The sequence below is a fragment of the Orbicella faveolata genome, unplaced genomic scaffold (genome assembly GCF_042242905.1).
Source record: "Orbicella faveolata isolate gen_17 unplaced genomic scaffold, um_ofav_v1 contig_3, whole genome shotgun sequence".
NCBI classification, from domain to species: Eukaryota; Metazoa; Cnidaria; class Anthozoa; order Scleractinia; family Merulinidae; genus Orbicella; species Orbicella faveolata.
Window position 1 is genome coordinate 530366 of NW_028301558.1, and position 25351 is coordinate 555716.

At 36.8% G+C, this 25351-nt stretch overlaps 1 long non-coding RNA gene across 1 annotated transcript; it reads right to left on the reverse strand.

The window, feature by feature from the left end:
- Window positions 1-2886: 2886 nt before the first annotated feature.
- Window positions 2887-25344, reverse strand: LOC149105969 (uncharacterized). Its single transcript, XR_016209610.1, has 3 exons — window positions 25164-25344; window positions 22709-22785; window positions 2887-4160 (listed from the first exon to the last, which is right to left on the reverse strand). It is a non-coding gene; the product is annotated as an uncharacterized LOC149105969 (long non-coding RNA).
- Window positions 25345-25351: the final 7 nt, after the last annotated feature.

The following is a 25351-nucleotide window of genomic DNA, read 5'->3' on the forward strand; positions in this document are numbered from 1 at the left end:
AATCAGTTTGAAGTGACATACAACAGTGATCCTTCCAAGAAACTACTTGAAGCCAGCACCTGTTTTTCTACTATTTCTCTACCAGTAGCCCACAGTTGCTATGAGGATTTCAAGCAATCTTGCCTAACAAGTCTCCTTTATGGTGGTGAAGGCTTTGGCAAATTTCAAGTGTCTAAAAATTTAACTAGACACTTTTATTGACATCTTAAAAACAAAGGCCTTATGTGCCACGAGGCACAAAGAAGCTAAGTGAAGTGAAGTAAAAACAAAGGAAAATATTCACAAACTGTTTTGGTTTTGGTTATTTAAAAAATGGAAATTATGAAGGAATAAGTTGTTATTGGTGTTCCATAAATGTTGATAACCACTTGATAAAGCATGCATGTTCCAAGTGCTTTGATAATTAAACAGCATGCCCGTCGGGTTAGTTTATGGGTGTAGTTGTATCAAAGTTGTAACGTTGAATCAATATTCCCTGTCATTGATAAGTTTGTGGGCAATAGAAAACTAAAAATATAAAATTAATGAAAATAATACTTCTAGTTACAAAGTATGCTCAGTTGAAACTGTTTACATAGAAAGCCTGTATTAAAAGCTCCTGTTTTCATTTGAACTGGAAACACTCATGTTCAGTGGACTTTCTCAAGGCAGAACTGTTTCTTTATTGTAATGTTAGTTACTATTAGTGTTGCCATTGACAGGTGATACTTGAAATAAATTTACACTTTCTGCTCCTTTTTTCATACCACACATTGATATTTTTTGATGGGAAGTATCATGTACATGCTGGCTGTGGCTGGTACAAGAGTTTTAATGTGAGGCACATTCAGTCTGGACACCGCTGAAAGCTTATTGTATATATTGTTTTTCCCATCCCCCTTTCACCTGCCAATGTGGTCTATGAGAATTCATGAAATTGATGAAAACAATGTTTACAGTAGATAAGTTGAATCCCAACAACTGCCTTTTATTGTGGAAGAAAAAAAGCAGAGCCACGGGTTTCATTAAAATTAGCAAATGAATGCTTTCAGTCTAGTTTGAAAGGAAAACTACAGTAAAATTATCAACTTTGCTTAACATTACTCAGAAACAGATGTAAATGTATGTGTTCTGTTTTAATTTTAGTTGTCGTTTAATTTTTGTGTAACCAGTTCTAAGTATTATTTTTTGCTTCAATCCTGTTCATTTACATAACAATTTTCAAACAAGAAAAAATTAATTCAGTTTGGTTAAAAATTTATGTCAGTCAAAAATGAATTTATTTTAAACTTCAACACGTAGTTAGATGTTTCTTTTCATTTCAAGATTGCTTTTAGCACATAAAACGTGCCTTTTCCAAATTTTAGAAGCCTGCATTATACAGTTGAAGGACTTCAGCATGTTGCTGGTCTGTTATATGACTTACAGGTTGTCAAAGGAAAATTCAAAGTTACTCAAGCAACTCACGGTAAGCCTCAAGGGCACTCAAATATATGTCTATACCAAAGCTGCCAGATTCAGCCATTGGATTAATTAGCTGTCTGAATTCTTCGAACAATTCCTCTGGGAAAGGATTCTCGATGTCTTCAAATTCAACAGATCCATGTTCCTCCAAAGGAGATGGGCCCTCTGGGTCAGTACCATACCATTCTATCATATCTTGGGCAATTGCCTCATTCTTCATTTGTCGATTAAGCATGCCATTCACCCACAGCCTCTCAGGTGACCAGTTGCATGGAATGAGAACTCTAAGTTTATAATTCTGGCACTGTGTTCACATCTATCCAGTATATTTTCAGCAAATATAAAAAAATCATTCCAAGTAATTGCATCTGCTGTTGCATCTAGGTCTAGATTTGTCGCCATTTTAAGACATATCCTAAAGATTTTGGATAATGGCGGGAAGCTTTGTAACCATGCCGTAATGCTTTGTGGCCATGCCTCCTTGGGTCGTGTGACTTTATCGAAAGTATATTTTTATCAAGTGAGAAAAACATCGAATAAAAATAGTTTTTATCAAATGCAAAAAGGAGCATGGAAACGGTTTTATCGAACAAATATATTTTTATCAAATGAAAATATTTTAATGAATAAAAAATGTCATTTCGAATGAAAATATTTTTAACGAACAAAAATGTGATTTATCAAATGAAAATATTTTTAGCGAATAAAAATTGTCATTTATTGAATGAAAATATTTTAACGAATAAAAATATGTCATTTATCAAATGAAAATATTTTAACGAATAAAAATGTCATTTATCGAATGAAAATATTTTTAGCGAATAAAAATGTCATTTATCGAATGAAAATATTTTTCGTCAAATTATGCTACTTTTCGGCAACCATAGACCAGTAGCCCTTTTCCAGGACTTTCCAGTCCTGGAAAATGCCACAATAAAATTCCAGGACTTTCCAGGTTTTCCAAGACCCGTACAAACCCTGTATATACTGCAGCTGCCTGCACGAAGAAAAGTTCTCTTTTGACAGTTTTCTCATACTTCTAAAAGAAAAATTAAATATACAGAAAGAACTAGCATTTAAAAACAAGTCTATTACTGCTTTCCAAAAATCCTTTCGATGACATGTTTGTTAACTAAGTAAACAATGTAGATAGGGTTTTTTTTTTTTCTTTTTTCGGTCAGTAATATAATGGTTTTATACCATACTGTACATATGCAGTAAGTGCAGCATTAGTAGAGCTGCCTTTTGTTCGAAACTTTAAAACAAAAACTGAAACTGGACTGCGTGGCTTGGTTGCTGTGGAATACAGGGATAATGGCAGATGGACTTGTCTTGGGGAAAGCTTGGAAGAGCACAGGCTCACTGCACAGCACGCGTTACTCAATGCCAAAGGTAAGGCCTCTTGTCAGCTGGACAGTAAATCAGCAAGGACTCTCACAGATCTGGAACTCTCTTGTCTTCTTTATTGTAGATTAAACCTTGTAGTACATAGGTCGAAGGTAACTCAGGGTAAATCAAGGTAAATCGTAGTAAATCAAAAAGTGTACAGTACGTGCTTGGTTATATATACTCACGATGCGATAGTAATGGCAGTTGAACTTTAAGGTTTACAGCAAAATAAACAACTAAGTCTTATCAACACCTACATCCATACAGGAAATTGCTAAATGTTAAGATCTTCCATTCAAGATAGGTTCGAGGAAATTGCTCAAGATATAGGTAAATGAAGGTGTTAGTTGATAAGAAGCTACTTCATTATCTGAGAACAGGTAATATGAATAAATTATCAATATTAAATGAAATGCCGGACAATAAGTGATCTTAAGGCCTAAAGAGAAGTTCCTTTCTATGTCAACTTTATGAGTTTGTGATTATTCTACACTCAAGATTCATACATTGTTATCTTATGACATTTCCTGTAGATTATGATAAGTTTACAATTCTAAGTAAAGGGCGGAACTAATTTATGATAAGGATCTACATAACAGCAAATATTATGCATAAACCTACTTATGGTTTTGGGGGGTATTTCTCTTCTGTGACATTTTCCAAACTGCCTTGTTTTAGCTATGTAAACTAAACGCTGTAAGTAGTATTAACTATCATATTGTACCATAAGTAAGTATTGTGCTGTAATATTACTATTTTCCTCTTTTTATTTTGTTGTTTTTGCTATGTATGTTGTGTTTGTAAATTAATTTTAAAAAAATAAAAAATAAAAAAATAACAATAATTGATATGAGAATGGTTATGAAGCCATGATCATGTACAGTCTTTAGTGTTGCATCAGACAGAAGTAGCTAAAATGCACAGAAAATATAACAAAGAACTTTGATGGCCTTCATTTCTTACATCCCAAATGTCCCTGTTTGAGTACATAACCACATTTTGTGGTTACTAGTTTCTAGTTCCATTAACACACGAAGCGGAGTTTATATATTCTGTATGAGAGCTAAAGGTCATTGGTGTTTTTAAACGAGAATACACAGTGCGCTCCTATGGATGAGGGATTCAAGCAAGTACCAAGACGGCAGAATGTCACAATCTCTTTGTTCAAAATTTCCTTGACCCCATATCCCTGATGCGTAATGACCTTCTCAGTGAAGTACACGGAACATTTCCACTTGTGCTGCTAACGTTCCCATTACTGCCTCCATATACTAACTCCCAAATGAAAGAAAATCTAATGAGGAACATCTTCCAAACAACAAACCATCCTGAAAAGCAAATTTTGTAATATGGTAAAAAAATAACAAAGTTGAAAAGAACAAATCAATGTTGACTATCCAGGTCTGGACCAATTATTCATTTAACTAAGGAATTACTGACTTTTTGCATGCATTTCTAAAACAGAAATTTACAAAAGATCTTTAGAGATCATTCTATATGAATCTACAACATTCAGAATAATATGAACACCTCACAACATAGGCACGCAAAGCATGCAAGAGCCATTAAGTAAGCTAGAAGCTGAGTCTCGTAGTGTAACAAGTGATGTTTCAATCTCAGACTCCCACCAGATGACCTGCAGCTCTTTAAAATTTCTATTTTGATTAGTTCTTGTTTATCTGCACCTCTTGTTTTCAGGCTAAGGACATTGCTTGTGTTGTATACCTATTGTTTCGTATGGCAAATCATGAAGACCCTTGTAAGCAGTGTGTTGTTGCCCACTCTCACTACTATGCAAGACGTGTCTGGTTAGGTGTGACAAAATTGGCAACATGACCTAATTTTGGTGGGTTCCCAGAATGGAGAATTTTGTTAGTTTTTGTATTTTATGTAAGTAACAAATCTGTCAAAAACAGCCATAATAAAGCTCGTGATATTTGAAAAGTACATAGTCATATTAAATGATAGAAATAGCATCAACTAAAAACAAAAAAAAATCCGAGTTCCAGATAGGATTTGAACCCACGACCCTAAGTGATCTAATTACTAAGCTACTGGAGACTATCATTCAAAAAGATTTTGGGGAGTTTTTATGTTGCGTGACACAACATAAATTCTACAGCAATCATTAATTTACAAATACTTATCTAGGTGGAACACTTGAGCTGTTTTGATAGTCTGGTTAGGCCTGTTAAAATTAATTGGCAACATGACCTCAGTTCCAACAAAAACTAAACCAGTTCTATATTGCACACAGTACTTTACAGGGGTACTAACTTTAATCGGATCATGTGTACTTAAGGCATCTGTCAGCTGAGTATCGGCCGATATGTTGACTGACACTCAGCTGACACATCGGCCGATACTCGGTCGATATGTTCACTGACACTCGGCCGACATATTGACCAACATCGACAGACACACATGTCAGCCGACACTCGGCCAATACTTCACTGACATCCAGCTGACACTTGGGCGATACTTCACTGACACTCAGCCAACACTACGTTCATTTGGTGGGCTCTTGTTGCTGACCTCTATCTTCCTTACTCAAATATCAAATAATCTTCTCTATCCCTTTGAGATGGTCTTTCGGTGGCCCTCGTCCGTTTTTGACTTTTCATACTGGCAACATTCTCCCATCTCAGACTGTTTTTTCCAGCTATGCTTGTCGAGACCTCAAGTTGCATTAGATATGTACTCTTCTTTCGCATTTCCTGTGGGTAAGGAGATGGCTGCTATTTCAGCAAAATGGTTAACAATACACAGATAACACCAACAGTCAACCAATACATCACCGACTGTTGATCACAACACGTCGGTCAAGGTGCTGGCTGAGTGTCATCTGACATACCAACCGATAGTGTCGACCGACAGTCCATTAACTTGAATAACATGTCGACCAACACTCAGCCGACTCTCGGTCGACATATCGACCGCGTATTGGCCCAATTAGTAGAGCACTTGTGCTCAGTTATTAAGACTGAGACATAAATATAGCTGTCATTCATATGTCGACCGACTGTCGGTTGATATATTGGGCAATAGTATCAGCTGATACTCAACCGACAGATGCCTTAAGTACACATGATCCCTTTAATCAACTTAATTTCTATCAAGTTAGACAGTTTCCTTTCAGGTCTCCTGGCCTTCAGAATTACCCTTGCCAGAAGAGGGCTATTCTGATATCAATGTTTGTGTCCTTAGGACTTGAGTTAATCCAAACGTCTTTATTTATAGCACTAAAGAAATCCTTGAATGATGTTTATCCTGTTTCTTGAGTCAGTTCACATTAAATTTGACTTTTCTAGTTTTGCTTTTCTTCTTTGATTCAACAATCAATCAAATTGGGTTCAATCTGAGACACTTAATCACCTGCATAGCCTGCAAGAGCATCCAGGAGTGGGAAACCTAGAAAGTGTTAACTCTCTAAAATGGCCTCGTTTCAGCAAACTAAACAGTCAAACAACAAGCAATAAACTGCAGAAGTAAGGTAGCATATTTTAATTGAGAATTTGACAGTATTTGTACTTGCTAAGAGCGATCGTAAATATTCCTATATGAACTCTTACATTTTGCCATGACCACTATTATGCAAGATGGTCATCTCACAGCATGAGGTTGCAAACTACCCGATGTTACTGATTTAAGCTTTTGACCTCAAATTTTAAGGATTGCTAGATCTCACTGGGTTAATTGGTATGAAAAAAGGAATTTGCTGTAGAATTCTTAGGATAGAACTTATCAAAATAAATGTTTCACAATTTAGATTGCACAACTTTAGATGGTTGTCAGAGCTCCACATTTTCAAATTTTGCAAAATCCCTCATTCACTTCAGCTGTTCATTTTTGTTTACTTTAGAATACAAATAAAAAGACATTTTTTTTAAATGATACCTAAAAATCTTTTCTCAAGTGCATAGGGTCATGCACAGCATGTGATACTTTGAGAGCCCGGTGTCAAGTTACAATAATTGACACAGCATTGAAATATACATTTTTGTAATTTGCAAGCAATTGGCTTTTCATTGATATATAGTTAGTTAGGTTTTGATGAAAATCAGGGTTGTGTCAACTGTGCAAAAAAGGGGCATATTTCAGGTTGAGCCCCGCCTTGATCTAACTCAATCATTCATTGCCCAGCATACACCACGCAACCGCGACGAGTTCAAGTCTCAAAACTGATAATCAATAAAACAAAACTAGGCATTGTGATCTCTTCCAACCCTCCAAGTTGCAACCATTTCAGTCGCCATGGCGACTAGAATTTTGGAGTTGGCGACTAAATTAGAACGCAAGTCGCCAGCTCAGCGACTAAAATTAACGTGACCTATGCGTCAGGAGCTTGAACGGACTATCATCTGGAGAGAAAAGAAAAACGTTCTGAGCATTAAGAATTCACTTTGCAAAGCTAGTTGTTGTGGGATTTTAACCAACAGAAATGGAGACTGAATAAAATGAAATGTTACACGGTAAACAAAGATCAAGGAATTGCATTCAGTTGGGCTTGGGACACGACGAAATTCGTTCCACTCGACTGAACTTAAGCACGTGACAATTTTACCTGGAAGCGTGAGACAACGCAAGCAATCCGGTCATTTGCCATCGAAAAGAAGAGGAATTGCAAAAGCTTGGAAAGCTCGACGGTGACAGGATCCACAATATATTTGAGAAACATCCAGATATATTTGAGAAACGTATTTTGTTTCAGTGGACACGAAAATACTTGACCTTACAGCAAACTTGATAACACAAGCACAGGGGATTCTATAAATAAAAAAACCTGTGATGAAAAGCAGCTCGCAGTTGTAAATAAATTTCACTTGTGTGAACGAACCTGGGTTTATTTTTAAATTGTCAAAGATTTCATCAATAAAAAATATCCGTCTTAGTGATTGCCCTAAAACTTGTGAAAGTATTTTCGCGTTGAGTATTTGCGTTCCGCGGTTCACATATTAAATTCAAAACGACAAACAATTTGAGCGTGAATTAACTTTTCTGTCCATTTAAATACAGTCTTTAATTTTCAGATGAAGTTTTATATCGTTTGCTTATTCAAGCAGAAAATGAGGTAAAACATTTAGAAAAGATCATAAGCGATAAGGTAAAAATAGTGTTTACTTTATGGTGTCAGCAAGAATTTGATGCCGCCTTGATAAACATTGGAAAACTTTCCACCATTCAGCTGCGAATGAGGCTATCTTATTTTGTCTTGGAATAATTTGTGTCGTTTGCACTGCTCCTGTTGTGTGAATTATAAATGATATACACAAATATTTCTGTGTTTTGTGAAGCAACTTTTTTTTCTTAATTTTCATCAAATATTTTCGCGGGAAAAATGGCGGTAAACATACGTTTCATTCATACATGCTCACGCAAGAGTTTATGATGAAGATAGTCTGAACCTTTGGTTTTTGATATTTGTGGTGTCACTTGTAAATCGATGGAGCTATTTGAAGGCATGTACATTTGCATTATTATAACCATTGTAAAAGATTTATTGAAAGTGAAAGCCAATCAATTTAAAATGACTGAATGAGAACTGCAATCAACTCACAACACTGTTGCAATAATATAGTACTTTTTCATTGTGATCAGAAACTATTTCATTTGATCATCAATCATTCCAATAAAAGCATATTTGAATCAACATTAGGTAGTTCTTTCACTGAACGGGACTTGAATTTACTTGGTGGTTCAAGGAAAATGTTATTAATAATACAGTTAGATAATAATAAGATTATTATTAATTAATTATTAATTTATGCATATATTTTGGCGACTAATTTTTTTCACTGGCGACCAAACCTGAACAGTCAGTGGCCAAATGGCCACTAAGGAAAAAAGTTAACTTGGAGGGTTGTCTTCGGACGTGTCATGGAGCAAATATGTAAATGTGCTAGTCAACAAAGCCAACAAAATAAACTAGGTTTAATTAATAGAACAGTGGGCCCATCAAATCCCGAGGCTTTCTCAACACTCTAGGCCCCATTTATATGGTCTTGGGTACCCAGGACAACCCTCCCCCCCCCCCCCCCAAGGCAACTTTATCGAGCATTTACATGTGAAAACGTAGCCCCTGTAAGCCAAGTCAAAGTTGACCCTGCACGATTATTCATAACCCTTATTGAATAATCAAATGTGCAAATATTCCTCTTCATTTGAGTTTCCCTCGGTCATTCGATCACAGTGGGTTTTGCCAAGTTAATTTTCTATTCTTTGATACAAATTTCTGCTTTTAAACCTAAATCTAGGCATTACGTGACACTCACCATGCCGAGAATTGTTAGGCAAGCCAAAGTGTTTATATGAAGAAAAGTTGTCCCACCCAGCCAAGTTGTCTCAGCCCCGAGGCGGGTTTGTAGTCCTCATGTTAAAGGAGGTCACTCCAAAAACCGTGTATTTTTTTCCATCACTGATAAAAAGTTCACGTTGAGTTGAGTTACTCACCGTTGTTTTAACTTCTGAAGTGGATACGCTCCCAATGAAAAAGAAGCGAAAAGTTCGACACCGGGAGCCGCCATTTTGAAAGGATCTTGAAGGCCAGGCCACATATCCGTGACGTCATTCCGTCCGAGAATGTGTTTGTTCCTGTGAGCTTCCAGTTTAGTATGGCTGCGCTTGAAGCTAGAACGTGCTAGTGATTCCGGGGATGTCAATAATCAAGTTGAATGGAACGATTGGTTGGAAAATGCTCTGTGGTGTACTTGTGAGAGATGTGCAACCATGCCGACGTAAAGAGAATGTGTTTGTTGCCGAGAACAGCTGGAGTGGGTCACCAAGAGGGAAGGTACATTTTGCAGTACAATTACAATGGACGCAGTTAGCGGAAGAGGAAGTTTATTTTTAATTGCATATTGCGCTCAGAATTGAATTGGTGGCTTAAATAAATCCCCAGTATAATGCTTTTGATCTGATTTGTCTCCATTTTTATTTTACTGGCGGTTCAATGCGGAGGGAGTTCTGGTATCACAGAAACTGACGAGTTTTCAATGGTGTGTTTAAATCGGACGAATGCTTTCACCTCACAAGTCTGTGTTTTTACTCATAAAATTTGGATACTTTTTGCCCGTGCTCGTACGTGTTTGCCAGGTTTCTTTACACTTATGGACTACGTGGACTCTTGTGAAATACGCAGTGACTTTACATGTAAGATGCGAAGTGAAATGACGTCTTTAACGTGAAATGTGAAATTGACGACATTTCTTATCATTACATAAGATTTTTTGTGAGAATTGTAATATGTATTGTTGGATAGCTAAGCATATGTAATATATTTTGGATAGAAGAAAAAAAGTATATGCAACTTTTACATGCGTAAACATTAGCTGATGAAGGAAAATTCACTCTGCTAGTGTGTTTATCCGTATCGCAAGTGTCTTGTTGACTCGCCTCGTTACTTGACAAAGCATGCAGTAAAATTAAAGCTTCATTTTTTTACTGTAGATTTGCTTTCATTAGCAACTGTAATTCCCAAAAATGATGTGAATGAAAAAAAAAAACTGTCCTTAATTAATGATGAATCGTGTTGATTAAATTGAAAACAAATTGTAACACATTTCAGACAAAATATTATTTACATGCGGATATCGGATTTTGCTATAGCAGGACTTGTTATCGGTAATTGTCGATATGTAGATAGGACTGATGTACAGTTAATGTGGCCGAACACAGTTTTCAAGAGCCTATACTTGATTCACCATTACTTTTAAGCTATTTATGCTTTGGCGCCCGTTTTTTGCAAGAGTCGAGGTTAACCACAGAAAAGTTTATTCTCGCATTTTGGTTAAGGTGTGTGCTGTTGCCATGGCAACGGGGTTGGTTAAAAACAAGACTTAAAAAATGGTTTTTGTTTATCTGGAAAAAATCCAGTCGTTAGATTTTTTTCATCTTTTGCCCATTACGAATTGACATTAAATCCCTTCTGTCAACACTGTTCTAATAAAATTTTGACATAGGCAATTTTTGTAATTCACCGTAAATCGTTTTCACTGCATGTTCTGTATTATTAAAAATTTCCTATGTCAAAATTCAGATTTTTTGCGATAGATCATTCACGTGGTTTCTGAACTATTTTTTGCCAAATTTCTTGAAATTCTAACGACTGGATGGTCATAAATCGGCAAGTTTCTGCAAAAGCAATCGGTCTCAATTTTTCGAGCAACTGCGCATGCACTGCATTTAACTGGGTTCTTTCGGTAACAAAGAAAAAGCTGAGAATTGCTGGGTTCTTTGCGTCGTTACCTTTTCTAACATATCTTTGTAATGAAAGACTAAAGCCATCAATACACTGCGTTCAATAATAGAGAAAAATAGCACAGATAGTGCGGGTGTTGAGTAAATAAAATGATCGCTCCATTGACGGCATGTTTGTTTTTGCAATCCTTGTGCGTGCGCTCAATTGCATCAGCAAAAGTGCACGCGAAAACTGTGTTCGGCCACCTTAACTACTTCTTCCTATGTATTCCATATATGTATTCTATGTATTGTAATTTTAAAGAAATCTGCAGGGCATTTGAAGTTCCCATGGTACCCTAAGAAATTTAATAACTCACTTCCAAAAAACGCATGCAGTCACTGTGCATCAATGAACATGAAAACACGAAAACCCTAGCACCAGTCTACAAAATATAATGAATTAAAGCTTGTAACATGGAAGCTTTTTTTATAAATACTGGTAAGACTGGTAAATGAAGAAAAGAATTTCATTCAGCCATTTTCCCTGTTATTATAGAAAAAAAAAAGCAGCAAACTGATTATACATGAAACTGACCCGTGATTCATGCCGTTACAGCGTCATTTTCATGAAAATATATTGCCTGAAGGGTCGAAAATTTTTGGCGACTAAACCTGAAAACTTAGGGGCCAGCTGGCCCCAAGGTTTTTTCTTGAAATTCCAGCCCTGTAGTCCTGCGAAGAGCTTCAATTTCTTGCGCAGAAATAATATTTACCCCGTCAAGTCAATGACAGTTCTGCTAGGCAAAAGTATTTTTAAAAATGAAAAGTATAATTGATAGCTACCTATTTTCGTTCCTTGCGATGCGCCGTTCGCTTGCAATACATGCCTTTACAAGGGCCTTCCGTTGAAAAATTGTCAGAAAACATTTTTCTTCAATGACCTCGTTCTTGTGTTTCCAGCCACAAGCTCAAATCGGTAAAAAATTGAGTTTTGAAACAGTCATCTGTGAAATGCTCATTGCACACATACACATTTTCGAGTTTTTTGGCATGAATCTCTAATCCCAACGTAGCTGTTCAAACCACTTCTTTGGCAATTTTTTGCTCTTTTTAGGCAAGTTAAGGAAAGTCACTCCTCTTTCTCTATCCTTTTCGGTTCTGGTTTTACAGCCCGGGCTGAATTTTTTAGCTCACAACTGAATTTAGAACAGAAAAGAAGAGCTTTAGCCTTTGAGCTTTGCACCAATTCGGACGGAATGACGTCACGGATATGCGACCTGGCCTTCAAGATCCTTTCAAAATGGCGGCTCCAGGTGTCGAACTTTTCACTTCTTTTTCATTGGGATCGCATCCACTTCAGAAGCTAAAACAATGGTGAGTAACTCAACTCAATGTGAACTTTCTATTGGTGATGGAAAAAAATACACCGTTTTTGGAGTGACCTACTCCTTTAACGGTTGGTTGAGTTTTGCAAAGAAATGTTACCTCACCCAAAGTAACTCGGGGGAGGGTTGTCTCGGGTACTTAAAACCATATAAATGGGGCCTTACAAATCTCCAGTTTGAAACCCCCACCTGTCCATGGATGTTGCACCATTAGAAAAAACTCAAAGAAGAGCTTCCCATCTTGCCCTCAGTCAGAGGCGGAGTAAGATGACATACGAAGAGTGCCTGAAGAGGCTGAACTGGCCTACACTGGAATCTTGCAGACTGTACCTCTCTCTTCTGGAGTGCTACAAGATAGTGCTTGGCTTGAATAATCTTAAATTCAATGACTTTTTCGAACTAACCATTACCAAGTACAACTCTGCCAGAGCGAACCATTCTTTTCAACTATCTGTAAGTTTGCAGTTTATGAGAACGTATGTCACATATTTGTTAGCTAATTTGTATATTTGCCAGCCAATTTAAGAGCAAGGGTGCAAGGTTTCTTACATGTTACAATGGTTAGCACTCACGTCCCAATCTAGTGGACGCGAGTTCAGTTTCACAATCTGTCGGCTTTTTCTTTCTTTTTTTATGCCACTGGTCTCTTTCTTCTCTTGTTTAACCCTTTTTAACTTGGAAAATAATAATTATTTTCCAAGCTGCAGTGTGGAACAATTTCACTCCATCACTCTTTCACTTCCCGCTAGACATTTGGAAACCCGGGGAAACTCCCTTATGAAAAGGCAAGGGATGCTCTTTGGAGAATTTGAATTTAACTCCTAAGGGAGACTACTGTGGAGGTTGCTTGAGCTTCATTAGACCCCTAAAAGACACTACTCAAAATGGAATAGGTTCGATCACTAGCCACTGTTCAAGAAAGGATCCCGCGCGCACTTGTTCACCCGACTCGCGTACTCCAGAGATCAGTGGAAATCAAGCCTGAAAACAAATTAAATGAGAGTGTTTCTTTTATTATTTCCCCAAGTGCACCGTAAAGGATACTTTGACAGCTAAAAATGGTGACGTTTTGACAACACGCTAAGTGAGACAAGAATCCTTGATTTGTACCCGAGAGGACAAGCATCCCTGACCTTTTCATATAGGAGTCCCCCCCCCCCCCCCCCTCAGGTTTCGAACATCAGCCGTCTAAGGCCGTTTTACAGTCGCTTGCAGCGTGTCAAGTTGGTTATTTTCGAGAGGTAGAAGGTATAACAATTTTTTCATTGTAAGGGAAATACTTATGGTTCTTCCTTAGCGATTCGCTTCAGGGAAAGTCTTCGTAGTTTTTCCTTGACAAACCTAAGTGATATTGTGCGTTTGAAAGCAATTGATATAAACAAATGATTAAAGGTTCCAGACGATTCTTTGAACACAAGAAACGGAAAGACAAATGCTACCTTTCGGTAACTGGTTTCTTGACAGAAAAAGAAAACAATGAAGAAGAAAAGGAAAAATGATCAAATGTCATAAGTAGGCACAACAGCACGCATGGCGGGCTAGTGCTTATCACACTGTGCTACTTGTACATAAGTTGCTATTTTTGGCTACAGCACAAGGAAGACATGTACAGATACATGTAGTGTAAAACGTGTAAGCAGACATGAGTAACAAACAGTTTCTGAATGTTGAGCTTTTTCATTTTGCAAATATCATAATACACCCCTAAATGGAAAAGGACTTTATGGGCTTGTTTGAAAGCTAGACTGCCCCCACATCACAAGTAGTTCCTTAATAAGCAATGCCTCATAACACCCTTTCATAATTTATTTTCCAAGTTCAGTGGCTCACAGCCACTTTGATTTGGGTGAAGAACATCCATGCTTGAAAAATGGGTCATTTATAACTAACAGAAATTGAAATTTGTTTTTTTAGTTGAGATATAGTCTTTTTATTGTAGTTTCTTCTCTCTAAGTTAAAAAAGTATTTGGTGGGGCGCTCACCTTTTTCCACCCATCTACACTTTGATCTAAAGATTGCTGCATTTCCCTTCTTGGTGTATATTGTTTGAAGTTCTGTTTTGAGATCATCAAATTCGTTTAAGACCTGATCAATGTCAGGGGAATGAAAATTATTACAAATGAACTCATCTAACACCTGAAGTCGACGTGTTATTTCCATTTCCCTACAGTTTGTTGATTTTGCTAAATTTTTGCTGAAAGAGATGGTTGCTGCTCTATTTTCCATTTTGAGCATCTCCCAAAAAAGCCATTTGTCGGTTAACTTGGAGTAATAAGAGCAAGTTTGAAAATGTGTTTTATGTATTTTGTTGACATAATCTTCATTATTCAACAGAGAATTATTAAATTTCCAGAGTCCGCGTCCTCTAGGTGTTTCATTAGACAAAGACAATGATATGTAAATTGCTTTATGATCAGGCGCTATAGCAGGATAGATTTCACTCTCTTTGACGAATTGTGTCAAGTTTTTGGCCACCAAAAAAAAGTCTATCCTGGATTTTACTTTTAAAACCTTAGATTCGTAAGAATACTTGCGTAATTTTGGATGTCGTTCTCTTTGAATGTCCACGAGATCCAGTATATCCATAGTAGTCAGGACTAAATTCTATAATTGGAAAATGAATAACCAAAATTGTAGGGCATGTAGTACTTCCAGGGACAATGGAATAGGGAACACCGGAACACCAGAACACCGGAGCATCCCAAAACATTATGGAACATTCAGGAACACCAGAAAAACCCAGAACACCCCCCCCGCCAAAAAAAAAAACCGGAACACCCCCCAAAAAAACCAGAACACCTCCCAAAATACCAAGAGCGCAAATATGTTACCGTTAAAAAAATCATGCGCACATGAGCTTTTCTATTTACTACATCCACTGATTGCACATAAAATAATTTGATTCCACCATCACAATCTTGAAAACATTTACAAGCGCCACACAGTCACAAATTTTTTACCGGCTTCCCGCAGTCTATCCTCTCTTGCAGAAACTAATTCCAAGTATAAGCAGAATATGGATATATTTTCCTTTTGCTTTGAAACGTGAAAAATGCAAGATACTCATTGATATAAGAAATTCAGTCATCTTCCAGCTGTTCTTAAAGGATTACGAAAATGGAAAACCCATTTTGCTTTAAAATGCGTTAACACTGTGAAATGTACAATAAAAAGGATAGTAATAAACGTTTAGATTAGTTAACAGGTGTATTATCTGACAACTTCATAAAACCGAGAAGGCACTCAGGGTTGTGTCTGCCATCTCTTCTACACTTCTTCTCACTGAGCCAATACAATGGCATCATCCAAGATGCTCGAGCCCCTGTGACACTGGTACAGTGCTCTACCTACTGAGCTGGGAAGCCAACTAGGAGCTGGTCATTTTGCTGGTACATAATATGCCCATAAGTGATGAATAAATGTTTGGGACTATATTAATTTCATATATTTGAAATGCAGATTAAATGTGGAATAAATGCCAAATCCAGTGAACAAAGCACACAACATACTGTAAATACTTGTACATTCCAATCAGATTGACAGTGAGTTTTAGCTGTGTACATGCATAGTTTATTAAATACAGCCGTGTTATGCACGCCCACTCAGGAATCAGATGTATATTTTCATCTTCAGGTTGCGTGCATTGAAGCAGCTGAGCCATCATTTGTGCCGTGTTCGCTGGTCATCCGCGACAGATTGCCTCTCACAGAGTGCCACAAAAACTACATTACAGAAGAGTTCGGTCTGAGAGCCTGTTAGATTTAATTCATGTCATTAGTTTTTTTCATGTTTCTGTGCTTTGTTTGACCGGTTTATAGCTGTTGAAGTTCTATTTTATATCTGCTTCCGCTTTATTATTCTTTGTTTTAGATATGTTTTGCATGATAATAAGTTAAAAAATAATGAAAAATATAAGTTAACTAAAAATAAAAATAAATTCCAACATATCTTTCAAATCTTTTCATGTAACGCTTGTACGCTGTAATTATTTGCCTGACATCTTTTCCATTTAAACACTAATAAGTTTGGATACATTTTTGTATAATCATCTTGGGATCAACCCATGATTTTAAAGTGGCTTCCTCTTTCCAGTGTTCCATGTTCCGGTGTTCCTGGAAGTACTAACCAATTTTCAATTTCGGTTATTTATAAATAACCAATTTGTAATCTGCTGTCGCTGGAAAAAAATTAAGTTTTGGTTATTTATAAACAACCAGTTTTCATAACCATTTATAACAATAACCACAATAGTCAGTTTGGCTTTAGATCAAAACATTCAACCACCCATGCTCTTCTCCTCTTGACCGATAAGATACAAAGATCAATTGATAATGGCACCTACCCTTGTGGAATCTTCTTAGATCTATGTAAAGCATTTGATACAGTTGACCATAAAAATTTATTAGCCAAGTTGGAGTATTACAGCCTACGAGGTGTTCCAAATGATTGGTTTGTTTCTTATTTAAGTAACAGAAGACAGTTTGTTTCTTTGTTTGGTACTAATTCTGATTACCAACCTGTTACATGTGGAGTACCTCAGGGGTCAGTGCCTGGCCCACTTCTTTTTCTTTTATATATACATGCTATGCCTAAATGCTCCAATATCTTAGAATTTCACCTTTTTGCTGATGATACAAACTTGTTTCTTAATAATCCTAGCATTCTAAATTTAGAAACCAACTTAAATGTAGAACTAGAAAAGGTAAGCCAGTGGTTATATGCTAACAAATTATCTCTGAACATTGAAAAAACCAGCTTCGTGGTATTTCACTCTCCACAAAGAAGAATAGCTCATAAGTTGAATCTTAGTATCTCCAATAAGTCTGTGAAATCTGATAATCAAGTTAAATATTTAGGAGTCATTTTTGATTCCAATTTGAACAGAAAACCATACTTACACGAATTGAGCAAGAAGGTTTCAACAGGTATTGGAGTACTACCTAAATTTAGATATTATGTAAATAGAAACATATTACATCAATTACATTATTCAATTATCTACCCCTTCCTCACCTATGGTTTATCAATTTGGGGCAATAGTTATAGTACTACTCTTAAACCCTTAATAACTCTTCCAAAGAGAGCTATACGTACTACAACTTTTTCAAAACAGGATGAACACTCTGAGCCTCTTTTTAAGGAATTAGAGATCCTTAAATTAACTGATGTTGTTACCCTTCAGAATGCACTCCTCATATATCACTATTACTATAATCTTCTTCCATCTTCCTTTGAAAATTTCTTTCAAACAGTAGCATCTGTACACTCATACAATACTAGGCTTGCTTCTAAATCAACCTATTACATCAATACCATCAAAACAAACTATGGTAAATTCAACATTCACTTTGCAGCCGTAAAAGTTTGGAATCGCCTTGATTAAAGCATTAAACACCTACCCCTTAAAACATTTAAAAACAAAGTCAAGCTAAACATCTTACAGTCTTACTGTTCATGAGTTTTCAACTGGTATTTGTTTATTTATTTTATTTATTTATTTTTATTTATCTATTTATTTATTTATTTATTTCTTCTTTTCATCTCTTTTTTATTGACTAATTAATTGCTTTCATCAAGCTTTAGTACCAACCTACCTCCTGTACTTAAACATTACTTAGTTTTACTCAGCTCGATTAGCTTTATAGTTATCCTGCGTAAACATTACCTCTTTTTTCTATTAATATATTATATTGTAAAGTTTAACTTTTTTCTATTTGGTAATAAAGCTTGTTGTTGTTGTTCAATATAAATAACCATTTTTTTCAATTTTGGTCATTTATAAATAACCAATTTTAAATTTCTGTTAGTTATAAATAACTAATTTTCAAATTTGGCTATTTAGCAAATAACCGCTTTACAATTGTGGTTAATTAACAAATAACCACTTTGCAATTTTGGTTATTTACAAATAACACTATTCATGTTTTCGTTATTTGTTAAATAACCAATGTCTCGTTTTGGTTATTTATAAATAACCAAACTGCAATGTGGTTATTTACATATAACCATACTTGTTTTGGTTATACACAAATAACCACTCTAAATAATAAAAATAAATTTGGCGCCCCATATCTGATAGCTACATGTTGTGTGTTTGTAATTCATAAAAATCTTCAATTTCTCCGAAGATCTTTCAGAGCCACCTCGCAGGGAGAGTTGCTTTGATCTTTTTCGCACTCTGTTGTGATTTGCTGTCCAAACACCCGCGCACTCGATCCAGTGGTTGTGAGTCGGGTAAAGAAGACTAGCTTTTGTCTTCAGGCAACAAGAAAAACATGCTTGGCAACCTCTATCGGTTTCTATTAGGCCATGAGAAGTTTCCAAGGTAGAGTGGCTCAATCGAGAAGGTGTACTAAATCCATTGGAGCAATGTAATTCTTGTAGTGGAGGCATCCCTGTTCTTGTACATCATGTAGTATGCATGAAAATTCAATTGTGATTGAGATACAAAAAAATGCATATGCATGTGCATATGTCATTGCGTGTTGTTATATTTTGGGGGCCATACAATTATCACTAATCATGTGGCCCCCCAAAAACATACTATATACATAGATGTGCTAAAGTAGTGTACTAGATTTATAACTGACAATACAGTCTAAGTCTGGTAAATGTCTCTGGATAATCAGCTTGATGTTAGTGGTTCTGAGTTAAACCATTTATTCGACCTTGAAATGAACAGCAATCTCTACGACAAATTAGGACCCTAAAAACTAGTAAACAACATCTCCACGTGGTCGCAAAACATCCACTAAGCATTCAAAGTCACGTGACCTAAGTATTTGCACTTTTTGAGTACACTGTAACAAAATGTACTTCACACTACAGTTAAATGTAGATTTAAAAACTACCATTCTACCATTCTGCGATTTACGTTTTAGCGAAAGCTATTTAGTTCTGTTACTGTATTTAAACTCCCTGAATAAAGGAAGTAAAAACCCAACTGGGCAACCGCGAAGCCAGAGGCACTTCCAGAAAGGCTTTAAACGTGGAGCTATTTCTGGTATAGCACATAAACTCGACTCTAATATAGGCCCTCTTGTCACTCGCAGGATGAAACAACTCAAAGGGATTGTACACAGATACTTATTTAGTGGCTTTTGATAGGTAGAAAAGTACAGAGTGCTAAAATAAGCATCTTTGTAAAGAAATAAATTGAGAAACGAACTACTACTTTCGACAATAACATAGTACGTATTAAGTTTGATAAGATCATTCTTGCTATAGAGACAACTAAGAAACTCCAATAGGATTACTTTGGGACCCTTCCAAACAGAAAATATGTCTTTTTTATTTAAATTTTTTAACTTTTTTTACATTTTGGGGGCCACACGGTTAGTGCTAATCGTATGGTCCCTAAAATATAACAACATATATAGCAACGTCCGTTAACAGCATGTTTCAGCAGTTGTTCACTTCCATGGGAAGTTAAAGTAAAGCATGCTTAAATCATTCCCTGAAGAAGTCTCAGGCAGAGACGAAGCGCGTCGGAAATAAACGAAAAAGCTTACAACTACAAGAAGACTAATAACCTTCCCAGCAGATGGGCTTTGAGGGTAGATCGTAGAGCGTAGATTGAATAGAGTAGCTGGTAGAACGTAGAGAGTAGAGCATAGATGGACTTGGAGGGTAGATGGTAGATCGTAGAGCATAGAGCGAGTAGCTGGTAGAATGTAGAGAGTAGAACATAGATGGGCTTAGAGGGTAGATGGTTGATCGTAGAGCATAGATCAAAGAGAAGTACCTGGTAGAACATAGAGCATAGATGGACTTAGAGGGTAGATGGTAGATCATAGAGTGTGGATTGAAGAGAGTAGCTGGTAGAACATAGAGAGTAGAATGCAAATGGTAGAACATATAGCGTAGAGCGTAGAGTGTAGAGGGTAAACTCAATACAGAATTGTACATTAAAAGAAATTATTAAAATACTGTAAACTGTAGTAACACTAAACATTCTCCATGCACTTTAATATTTGCCACAATAACTGTAAGCCTCTATGCCCGTACATAGAACCGTAGAGCGTAGATGGTAGAGGGTAAACTCAATACAGAATTTCAAATTGAAAACAATTAAAACACTGTATACTGTAATAACACTTAAATGACACTTCAATATGTATGAGATAAATGCGAGGAACATGCTACAAGTTGAAATCAAATGTTACAAAATAGGCAGTTAACCATAGTAACAATACACAACTACGGTAAAAGCTGTGAAGTAGGAGGTAGTGTATCTTTCCAACACGTAGGAGGAGACTGGTGACGAAAGCGTAGAGTCGTAAAGCTCTACAAAAATTTCTACGCCAAATCAAGCTTCATAAATCAGGCGCCAGTTGCATCAATCATCATTGCGTGGTTCCAGAAAACATCCATACCCCACCAAAGAGGAAATTGGAAATTCCGGAGGGGTCAAAGAACCAGGAAATTCCAGAGGGGAGGGTGTTTGGATGGTTGATTTAGTTTCGAGGGGACATTCAATGCAATACGGATTCAAGTATCAATCCAGCTGTTCAAAAGTCCTTTCTTACCTACTGAGTTGATCTTTCACATGAAAAAATAGTAGATTGAATACTTGAGTTTGAATCCCATTATATCCAAAATAATATTTGGAAGCTAACAAGTGCAAAGAATATGCTGTTGCGTGGACATGGCCACCATTACCTGTTGCCAGTCTACATGAAGTCACTTAATGGACAGAAAAGCACTGGTGACTAGCCTAGTTTGTTTTTCACTTCGACCTTCCAAGCTGTTGAGTGGCAGTTGATTTCTTTCGTGGAAATTAGTTTCATTATAATGGTAAAAATTACATCGTGTGGTTCCAGAAAATATCAATACCCCCCACAGAGGGTTTTTTCCGGTTTGACCCCCATTCCCCAAGATTTTCTGTTCCAAAGAGCTTCATGGCACTCTCCCACCCCCCTGTAATTTGCATGATTTTTCTACTTGGGTCCCCCAACCCCTCGGAACTTCAATAGCCACATATAGCAAGATTAGTCAATTTTTAGTTTTAATCTCCTAGGTACTGTTTTAAACAGTAATAAAATTTGGCTGCAGCTATTTATGGTTCAAGACAGCATATTTTTCACAGTTAAAGGGCATTTGACACCCTTCTGCGCATTTACAGCAATTTGATTTCTTATCCGACGGAACAGTTTTTAAAGTTGATATTTGCGTGAAAAATCCTTCTTCATTGACCTTGTGAGGCGTGTGGAAATTGTAATACCAATATTGAAGAACTGTTTAGTCATCCAAGAAAGACTTAAACAGCATATTTTGTGTTTTGAGTTGAACATCGTTGAGAAATATGATGTCCTCGAGAGTGGGTTTTCGAGGTAGCTAGAGACAAAAGCTACTTTCGCCCCGTAGCTGTCTTGTTTGCAAAGAAAAAAGAAAAAAGAAAAAAAAAGAGAATGCAAGTTGAATGCAAGTTGAAAGAAACTAAAGCGTATGTGCTTGTATTCAACGGACACAGCCTTCACACAACATAAACATGATAAATATTCCTCCAAAAGCCGACAGATAAAGAGATTTTCAAAAAGCACGTGAAACTCCAAGCTCACCTGGGGCAAATTCATGGCTCGCATGTGTTAGTATTACGATTTCTTTTCGTTAAAGAAATTGGTGTCAATCAAGAATGCACATGCGCTTTATGGTGACAAAGGCCCTTTAACTGAGGCAAACAATTGGTAAACCTTGATTTGCCACACAATGTTTGTTAATTTATTGTACATTACTTTTGGGGATATTTACTAAGTCAGGATCAAAACTGCTGGGTTATGAAATATTACCAGGTGGGATTTAATTTTCCTTAAAATGACCTTGGAAAATTCTAGACATAAAATTAGGCAGACCCGTCCCTTCATGTCATGTTGAAATGTTCGAACTAACTGACATAAATAGAAGTACTCAACATCCAAATGGCGTAACAGCTGACCTTTTCTTCATTCAAAGAAGTTTTCATTGAAGAATCCAAGAAAGTACTGAAAGTTTATGTTCTTTCAAATAAACCAGTCAAAGTTTTAATTTATGCACAGCTCCTCATTGTCCTTGGTTACATATAATTCAAAACAAATGGCACTGAATCGACTTTGCTAACTTTAGCAAACTATGAACTACATGGATAACAACGAAAATATGTGATAACCTAGTTATGGCCAATCGGAAACGGGAATAATTTTGTATGAGTAGCAAATTAAATATTCAGAGTAAGAATCCCACCTGATTGCATGAATAATGCTGGAAAAAGCACCAGCTGTGTTTAAGCTAAATACAGCACAATCTTCTAAGTATAAAATGTACAACATATTGTCAACCTCATTATAGATGTATTGCTGCACCTCTTCTTTGGTACTTTGCTCCACCAACATGCTGCTCAGGAGTACTTGCATCTCTGTTGTTCAAAGTCGGAACAATAATGGAAATATATGGCAAAGAATCTTACATTTCTTTCAACAGATGGAACATTACTGTTGGTTAAATTATGTGAATCAATTGGGAAAGTACATTGTATGATATATAAAAAACTCTTTGTGTACCCCCGTCCCAATCAAAGATTTAGCTCTTTCAGACCCCTTGGGATTTCTGCGACCCTCTGTGGGGTGGGTATAGATATTTTCTGGAACCACACATTTCAGAAGCTCGAGAATTTCTTGTTCTCATTTATCTCTGTCAATTTTTATGCAATGTTGCTGCAAAAATTGGCTTTCCCCGTGGGTGTGTGAGCGATTGTGTAATGATCACGATAAAAGAAAGTATGGTGTCAGTTTCATCCACACTCAACTTATCACTCCTTCAATGGAAATTGTACCACAGGACTTAGTCATATGGGAAGGTGATGTGACAAGTTACCATCTTGCCTATTTTCTTTTAAAGCACATTTAATTAAATTGCTGTATGTTTTCTCAGTCTGTATCTTCAGATGTCACGAGTGATCGAGAATAAACAGCAGTGTTGTGCAAAGTAGAAGGCCTTGAGTTTAGAGTGTTTTCTTTAACTTTAACTCACTTTCTTGCAAAAAGGAATTTTTCTGGAGGGTATGGAGGGTGTACAAAATACTTAAGGAAATTCTTGAGGGTGGAGGGACTATTTTTGTGTTTAAAAAATGGAACTACACATTCACTAGCTATAGGAAATCCACTGGTTTGCTCATAGAGCACTTTGATTGAATATGAGAGACACTCTGTCTAATTGTTCTGTGAATCAATTGAAGCTGTATCTGGTAAGATGTCATGTATGGTTCAACAATGAAGAAGTTTGTATTTCTCTGGGCGAAAAATTGAAATTCCGACTAGCTGTCAGTATCTGGTCCTTGTCATTATCCAGGCGTCTACGATTTTCAATATATTTGAAAAGCACCGTTAAGGAACCTTGCAAAATCTCTGAATTGGACCTGGTATCGCCAAAATGCCAGAAACCAAAATTTATCATTACAGGGCAAATGGAGAGTTTAAAACATTCAGCATGTTGTTACAGTAATAGAAATGAGCTATAGCAAGCTACACTTAGAGCACATGGCAAATTACAGATGAAGTTCTTACAGAGGTGTCATATTCTACAAAGTGTGACAGATAACAGCTAAAACCAGACCTATGACCAGTAAAAATTTTCATCCTATTTGGTCAAATAGCTCTGTTCTACTTTAAAGTCCTCCTAATATCACAGTGCTTCAAAAACAAATGTGTAGCATAAAACTTAAAAAAAGGTCAAGAGATTAACATCAAAAGAGAATGGGAAATGTGCAAATGTCTCTCTCTTTACAACAGAGTTTGGTGTGCACTGCATGACACTTATAAAGGTTCGTGAGAGATGTGCATCATAACTTCATTAGACCGACAAATAGAATTACTCTGTCACCAGAGTGCTGAGCTTCAGAAATACTGTATGAAACCATTGCAGTCTTTCTTTTTGCTCATCTTCCGACGCCCAAGCTTCTTGCGGCTTCACATGTCACATTAGCATGCTCACAACCGCTCACTTGTGTTGCATTTGTGAGTGGTCTATCTTAGCAGTCCATATTGCAAAATTCAGATCGCTGAGGGAACCAATCAGAATTCTCCTTGTGGACCAGTCCAGCCATACAATAAACATGATTATTATACAGAAATCATGATTATCTCAGAGCTCAAATTAACGGCCGGTCAACGGACAATGTCCAGCCAGAATAGTGACTTGACCAGCCAAAAACTTCAAATGCCGGTCATGTTGACCGGTCACATCATGTTGAATTCCAGTGACAGCGTGCCACTTCATTGAGCTGCTGAGCCCTGTCAAGGCTATCTTTCGTTAAGTTTTAAGCTCTTCTTTGTATTAGGCCAAATTTTAATCGGTCTACATGTAGCAACGACTGGAACAAACAAATTATATTTGTGGGTTTAATTAGGCCCAAGTTATTTAATTTTTTTAAAAATATTTTGGCCGGTCAGAAAAGAGACGTGACCGAGCTAAAATTACTTTGGCCGGTCAACATGACCGGCCACGGTTCGAAAATTATTTTAAGCCCTGTTATTTACTGGACACGTAAAATTCATAACAAATTACATCTGGGCCCAAAAATTGCCTTTGACAATGTACACACCACCCGGGATGACCTGTTATAGCAAATACCCTACCCAAGGGCGGGAAAAGTTTTCTAAATGCCCAACTAGGGATTGTGCATGGGCTTGAAAACATGGACAACATCCTGACTCGAAAGTAGGAAACTTTCAGACTGCCAAGACGGTTGACTACACCTATAAACAAACTCAAAGTCACAACCGCGATCAAACTTACCAAAAAAAATCACTAGGATGACAGCTGCAATAGCACTGAACACGGATAAAACTGTCGCCAATAAATTTTCAGTGACCATTGTACATTGCTATACGATTTTTCCGTACTTCACTGCTCTAAGCACAACCTCATCCCCAGGGCCTTCTCCACTTTTCAAAATTCACCGCCGCCATTTTGAAAATCATCGA